The sequence below is a fragment of the Desmodus rotundus genome, chromosome 3, assembly GCF_022682495.2.
Source record: "Desmodus rotundus isolate HL8 chromosome 3, HLdesRot8A.1, whole genome shotgun sequence".
Classification (NCBI taxonomy): domain Eukaryota; kingdom Metazoa; phylum Chordata; class Mammalia; order Chiroptera; family Phyllostomidae; genus Desmodus; species Desmodus rotundus.
Window position 1 is genome coordinate 61,160,745 of NC_071389.1, and position 8,336 is coordinate 61,169,080.

The following is an 8,336-nucleotide window of genomic DNA, read 5'->3' on the forward strand; positions in this document are numbered from 1 at the left end:
ACAGGAGAGAAATGTAAATAACCCAACCCCCGCCCACCCCCAAAAGATGGTAAATCCCATAACTGCTAAGCATCACAGAACATCAAGGTCAGATTAAATCATGCTAGAGAATTTGTAATGACATGTAGAGCCACTTATCAGTAGGCATCCTCTCTCCAGAGCAAACAGACAGTCAAGATGAAAGTCAAGGAAAACATCTTTTTGTTACTGAGATATACAATAATGATGGTGTAGGAATGAGACTGATTGATAAACTCAATAAAATTGTACATTCTTAAGGGAATGGTGTCACTGAATCTAGTTATCTTGTAACGAACAAGGAAAGAGCCTTCTGATTCCTATAGTGTCAGACTACTCTGTGATACAGAAGAAAATGTGTATCTCCCTGTGCTGGAGGTTCCCAAGACTTCTCCCAGGTTCGGTAATTCACTAGAAGGACTCACAAGACTCAGCAAAAGCTGTACTCGCAGGTAAGATTTATTACAGCAGAAGGATACAAAGCAAAATTGGCAACAGGAAAAGGCACGTGGGGCACAGGCTGGAGGAAACCAAGCAGAAGCTTGTAAGAGTTCACTCCCCATGGAGTCACATAGGACAGGCTTAGTCACTGCAGCATCAAATTGTGACATGTGTGAAATGTTGTCCACCATGGAAACTCATTAGAGACTCAGGAAATGGTAGAAACCAACCAAAATCCAAGTTCCCTGAGGCCAGCGAAGGGCCAGCCTTGCAAACAGGCCTTTCTGAGGGTGGCACTCGCAGGCCTGTTACTCTCTTTTCCACTTACTCCCCAAATGAGGAATCGTTATATATTTGCCTATGCATAGGACATGTGTATGCTGTGGGTGCACAAGAGCTAGTACGGTGTTTGTCTCTGAGGAGAGAAAACTGTACCTGAGAGAAAATGGGATGAGGGAAACTTGCTTCTCACTGTTTACTCCCTTGGTCCTTTTGAAACTCATAGGTACACATCATCAGAGCAATATTTAAAGAACTATAACTTTACATACCTTTATCAAATTTTTATTATTTCTGTAGATGTGAGCCCAACAAAATACCCCACAACTTGCCCCAAACTGTTTCTTAGTGTAAAAAAAAACTCCTCCAAGGGCGTGTATAGGTCTGTGTGGAACGTGCATCTAGCAAAGTTTAACATCCAAAGCCTCAAGCAGTATTTTCTGTAGTTTTTAATCACTATGCGGTGAAAAAACAAAGACTTGAATATTTCCAATAAAATTGCTTTGAAACCTGCAAGTAGCCTCGTTACCAATAAGTAACACATTCAGATGATGAGAACACTCAGATTTTTTCATGTGGCTTATTGTGATCTTCTACTTTTCTGAAGTCCAATCTTCCCCTCCTTTAATACAAGCAATAACTCTATGGTTTTCAAACCTTAGCCTTGATGATAATTACCTACAAGGCTCAAAACGCAGAGTCCTAGGCTCTCCCCCCAGAGATTCTGATTCAATGGGTCTGTATGGGACCATGAACATCAGTTTGAAACCAGAGCCCCAGGGAGTGGTCCTGCAGGCGGTTGTGGTGCATAAGTGGAGAGACACCCTAATTAATGCTTTCGTAGTCTTTCTAAAGTACGGGGGGGGGGGGGTGTTTGTTTGTTGTTTGCTTGTTTTTCTTCTTTTTTACATCCTACCACCTTTTCAAAACTCTTTCCTCATTTAGTACAGCAGAGTTTCTTAAATGTACAGTAGTTCACAATTCCTTCTGAGGAACTAAAAATAGCTATGACCACTCTCTCTAGAAAAGTGCATATACATATTGATGCAAATTTTGTAAGCAGTCTTTAAGTTCTTCTATGGACTACTAGGGTCTTGATCTTAGGTATAATGCTAAGAAGTGATCATTCACAGATAGAGCCCTCAAGTGGCATTCATAATATTTATTTTATTGCTCAGGCCAAGATGAGGGCATAGGTACACACACTGTGCCTCCTCACACAACCAAAAGAAGGACAACAACAAATTTAAAAACAAAAAACAACCAGAACTGCCAGAAAATTGAACTGTATGGAAGTCCGACAACCAAGGAGTTAAAGAAGAAACATTCATCCAGACTGGTAGGAGGGGCAGAGATGGGCAGCTGGGAGGAGAGGACCATGGCAAGGCAGCTGGCAGACCAGGTGGTCCCACGTTTGCATGGGGATAAACCAGGAGGAACAACTGGGGAGCAAGACAGACCACGCAACCCAGGGTTCCAGCCCAGGGAAATAAAGCCTCAAAACCTCTGACTGAAAACACCTGTGGGGGTTGAGGCAGCAGTGGGAGAAACTCCCAGCCTCACAGGAGAGTTTGTTGGAGAGACCCACAGGGGCCTAGAGTGTACACAAGCCCACCCACTCAGGAATCAGCACCAGAAGGGCCCAATTTGCTTGTGCGTAGTGGGGGAAGTGACTGAAATCCGGCAAAGAGCTGAGCAAGCAGCACTGTTCCCTGCCAGACCCCTTCCCCACATACAGTGTCACAATGCAGTGAGTGGGTTGCCCTGCCCATGGGTGAACACCCAAGGCTCCACCCCTTACTATGTAACAGGCGTGCCAGGACAAAAAAAAAAAAAGACCCAAATGAAAGAACAGATCAAAGCTTCAGAAAAAATACAACTAAGCAACAAAGAGATAGCCAACCTATCAGATGCAGAGTTCAAAACACTGGTAATCAGGATGCTCACAGAATTGGTTGAATATGGTTGCAAATTAGAGGGAAAAATGAAGGCTATGAGTGAAGCCTTCATTTTTTCCTCTAATTTGGTTGAAAAATGAAATAAAGGAAAATGAACATGGAACCAACAGTGACAGAAAGGAAACCAGGACTCAACGGTTTGGACCAGAAAGAAGAAAGAGACATTTAACCAAAACACAATGAAGAAACAAGAATTCAAAAAAATGAGGAGAGGCTTAGGAACCTCCAGAACAACTTTAAATATTCCAACATCTGAATCTTAGGGGTGCCAGAAAGAGAAAAGGAAGAGCAAGAAATTGAAAACTTATTTGAAAAAATAATGAAGGAGAACTTCCCCAGTCTGGCAAAGGATATAGACTTCCAGGAAGTCCAGGAAGCTCAGAGAGTCCCAAAGAAGTGGGACCCAAGGAAGCACACACCAAAGCACATCATAATCACATTACACAATATTAAAGATAAGGAGAGAATCTTAAAAGCAGCAAGAGGAAGGAGACAGTTACCTACAAAGGAGTTCCCATAAGACTGTCAGCTAATTTCTCAAAAGAGACCTTACAGGCAAGAAGGCTGGAAAGAAGTATTCCAAGTTATAAAAAGCAAGGACCTACATCCAAGATTACTGTACCCAGCAAAGCTATCATTTAGAATGGAAGGGCAGATAAAGTGTTTCTCAGATAAGATCAAGTTAAAGGAGTTCATCATCGCCAAGCCCTTAGAGGAAATGTTAAAGGGACTTATCTAAGAAAAAGAAGATAAAAAATATGAACAGTAAGAATGACAGCAAACTCACAGTTATTAACAACCACACCTAAAACAAGAACAAAGGCAACCTAAGCAAACAACCAGAACAGCAACAGAACCACAGAAATGGAGATCACATGGAGGGTATCAGCAGGGGACTGTGAGAGGGCGAGAGGGAGAAAAGGTACAGAGAATAAGTAGGATAAATGGTAGGTAGAAAATAGACAGAGAGAGGGAGGGTAAGAATAGTATAGGAAATGTCAACGCTAAAGAATTTATATGTACAACCCATGGACATGAACTAAAGGCGGGGGGAATGCAGGTGGGAGAAGGTGTGCGAGGCAGAGGGGAATAAAGTGGGGGAAATGGCACATGACCAATAAAATATATTTTTAAAAAATATTTACTTTACAGCCACAGTTCACTCATGCCCCATTTTTCCAAAACTTCCGAGATTCGGCTCCTTCTCATTCTTCTTGCCCACTGCTATCTTATCATTCCCGCTGCTAACATGTAAAAGTATCACATTTTCTGAACCAAAAATCAGGATTCCATATAACTTATGATGCCCAATACAGATGACAGAAAACTCAATTTGGGTTGAGTGGAAAAGAGGGAATTTATTAGTTTCAAAAATTAAAAGTTTATGTATAAATCTTCAGGACCTGATGACTCCAATAATATCCGCAGTTCTCAGTCTCATTCTCCACTTCTCGTCTCTGCTTTTCTCGGAATGGGCTCCATTCTCAGGCAGGCTTTCCCCTTACAGTAAAAACGATTGCCAACGGCCCGGCCTTCCCAGCATCACTAGAGTGGCCCTTAACATGTGCTGCCCAGGGCAAGGGCACACGGGGAAGTTCACACACCTGAACACTGAATATTTTCAAGTTATGACCAAGCCAACAAACTATCCTCTACCTTGAAAAATATAGTTTATAATGACTAAATAAATAATCTACATATGAGAGTGTGTGTTTTGTAAACCTATTGTTTTTATGACTGAAAGCAATGAACTGTTAAGATGAGAACATTTAATTATTATTACATAGATGTTCATGGTTCGTTTGTTTGACTTATTCCAAAGATTTATTTTTCATGTCTTTGATTCAACAAAGTCACTAATTATACTATAATAATCAAGATTTTCACACAATTTGTATTCTCTTAAAAGTAATCATCTTAAGGATTCAAAAGTAAAGTGTAGTTAGCTGTATTTTTAAATGCTAGTTGTGTTTAAAACATGAAATTTTAATACATTTCATTTTAAAAAGTAGATTAAAGTAAATGTAAAACAAAATGTTTATGTTTCCAAAAAGTTATTTTTATTCTAGAATAGGCAACATACAAAATAATGAATGATTATAACTTTTTTACCGCAGTTTGGGTTCACAGCGCTGTCGTCAGCGCCCCGCCCCGGGGCGGCGCCTGTGCTACCGTGAACCTGCCTGGGCGCGCCACCGTCACCCAGCGTCCTCGGTTTTCACTGGGGTCATTCTTGGTGTGTGCATTTCCTGGGCTTCAGCAGGTGTGTAGTGACATGTCCCCACCAGTGTGATATCGGACAGAACAGTCCCACTGCCCTAACAATGCTCTGTGCTCTGCCAGCCCTCCCTCCAGCCCCCTCACCGCTGCCAACCACTCATCTTTTCAATGTCTCCACAGTGTTGCCTCTTCCCGAATTCCGCATGTTTGGAACCCGATAGTACGCAGCCTGTTCAGATTGGCTTTTTTCACTCAGTAATATGCATTTATATTTCCTCCGTGTCTTTTCATGGCTTGATAGCTCATTTGCTTTTAGTACAGAATAACATTTATTGTCTGGATGTACCACAGTTTATCCACTCACTTCCTGAGGGACATAATTAATCGCTTTCAACTTGGCAACTATGATGAACAAGGCTTCTATAAACATTCTTGTGCAGATTGTCACGTTATAACATTTTTGAACAAAGAATAAATTTAAATTTATTTTTGGCAACTTCAATCTAATGAAATATTTTATTCAAATAGAGCCATGCATAATTCCAGCATTGCAGACCCCGTAGTAGCATGCCGTAGAGCAAAAACACAAAGAAAAATTGCAGTAGCAACATAAAACATCAAACCTCTGGGATTCAATTGAACGAAAACATGTGCAAGGTGCAAGACCTCTGGGTAGAAAAGTGTAAAAATGATTGAAAGAAATGTTAAAACATCTAAGTAAATCGAAAGACAGAAATAAAGAGCATCCATATCAGAAAGGAAGAAGCAAAATTGTCTCCGTTAGCAGAGGACACGATTGCATCCACAGAAAACCCTGAGGGTTCGAAAGAACTGTTAGAGCTTATAAACAAATTCAGTAAAGTTGTAGGATCCAAAAATCACCACACAAAAGTCCGTTGCTTTCTATACAGTCACATTTTCTTTTTAAAAATCAGAATTTATTGGCTATGATACACTTAAGGACATTCTTTTCCAAGTCTCAAAACAAGTTGTTAAAAAACCATAAAGTAGATGGAATAATATTTTTTTACATCACCAAATATCCACTTAAATAGTATTGGTGATCTCCCAGTAAAAAATAAATCTAAGATGAGTTGTCCCATGGTCTAACCTTGTGGACTACAGCTCCATACGCAGCGCTGCATTGCATTACAGGAACGTGCGGCGAGAGCATCGACCGTTTCCACCAAATCCTGCTGCTCATCAACACCGGTGGATTCTAGAAGAAAAGAACGTTTTCAAAGTGATTTGTGTCTTTAGAAATTCTCTTGATGACTATAATGGAAATTGAATACTATAGGCCTCATGAAAAAATAAAAATTAAGATACTAATTACAGCATATGAGTTAAATATTGTAACATATATTGGGTACATAGGTTCAAGGTCATGACTAGCTACATGTTTGTACATGACAAATGTTAAGCCATAACATTTAAGCTGTCAGTTTGGTTATTATACGTGTATGTATCTCTCGAATACACGTGACCTACGCTGTACTTTTTTTGACCATGACCTCCACAAGGTTACACTTATATTAAACCCCCTAAACACCAATAAAATTTTAAACAATGTAAATTCTTTTTCCAGAACTAAAATATTATCAAAATAAAGATCTTGTTTTGGTCCTCTCAGAAAAAGACAATACTTTTTAACTAGAAACACAAATAAATTAATATGTTTCTGCTTTTCATAGGTTGGAGTCAAGCTTAGTTTGAAATATTGTTTCTCACAGGGAGTCAGGTTATTTTCCTCATCTTCAAGTCTGCTTTGTCACTCTTGCTTCCACCATTCTTTCATTCTTTCAGAACTTTGGGAGGAGCTTGTTTGTTTCCATTTTGGAACATTTCCTCTTTATTAGCTGCTACCAATTCAAATCCTTGTTCTTAAATCATAGATCTTAGGTGATTCTCAGCTCCATTTTACAGGTACTAAGGCTAAGGCACACAGGTTGACTTTCCCAAGATGTCATAGATAACATAACTAAGGCACATGGGTTGACTTGCCCAGGAAGCCCATTCCTTATAAAGAGCGAAGCCAGCATTCAATCCCTGGCTGTGCCACCATCCGATTGCAGCGAGTTCTTGTGCCACGTCCTGCTGCCTCCCAACTTTCCAGCTGCAGCCGCCATTCTCCTCTCTTCCTCCTGAAGTCCACCCAGACTAACCTTTCCGATATCCTGCACCTTCTTGTCATTTTCCTGCTCCAGAGCAGCAGGAACTCCTGCATCAAGTCCGTATTCTTCTGCCTGACTACCAAATTTCTCCATGACCTGGTCTAATCTGCATTAGCCAATGTTTTCTCCATGTCTGCCCTTCTGTCCAGCCAGGTGACAACCTTCTGTCCTGCCTGTGAGCCTTTGCTACAGGACACCCTCTCCAGTCAGCCTCCTGTTCTCACCCTAGTTCCCGTCATCTTTGCTTCCTCCTCTGCTGCACTCAGGTATCACCACACAGTTTTGGCGACTCAGCGATCAATAATTGTGTCCGTGTGTCAGTCTCACCTTCCCATCAAAGACACTCAGAGCCTGGAGAGCAGTGGTTGGCAACGTGTGGTATCCAACCAGCACCACCTGGGAACTAGTCAGAAATGCACATTCCAGACCTCAGTCCAGATATGCTGAATTAAGAACTCTCTCAATTTCAGCATGTGTTAGAATCACCTGCAGAACTTGTTAAACAGACTGCTCGGCCACCCTTAGAATTTGTGATTCAGTAGGTCCAGGGTGGGCCAAAACATCTGGATGAAATCCAAGGACCTGGATTCTAGCCCCAGGTTCGTGTCTTTACCGCTGTTTGGTCCTAGCGATATTGTTTGGTTCATGAAAAGTAAAAAGATGGTAAGAAATTGGCATTTCAGATTATACAGCAGACATTTCTGCATTCACTCTGCAGGAGTCGATGAAGACTGATCAACGCTCACTGCACCTTTAGCTCCGTAGCTATGGGGCATTTGGAATTCCAATTTTTTTATCATCACTTTCCACATACATACAGACTTTTCCAGTCATCTAAAAAGAATGTTGGATCTTTATTTTTAAAAGAGGACAAAAAAGAAAGATAATTATGTATTTTTAATAAGTAGACAGCCATAAAAATGATAATACGTAATCATAATGTTAATGGTAATAGTAACAGAAGAATTAGCTTGCATGTTTTTCCGTAATAAAAAGTGTTCAGTGTCATAATCATAGAGTGAGACCATTTTTCTCATGCTCAAACAGCACATTGGACTCTATAATAAAGAAGCAAAAAAGTTCAAGTAGAAAATTTGGATTCTAATATCCCCTATTTTGTCTGTATTATGTTAACATATATTGGCTATTATAAAATGCTTTCACTGATTGAAAAATAAAATTTGAAAATCACGGCGACCCCCCTGCTTTGACCAACTATCTTTTAACTCGTGATTTTGCTGCATGG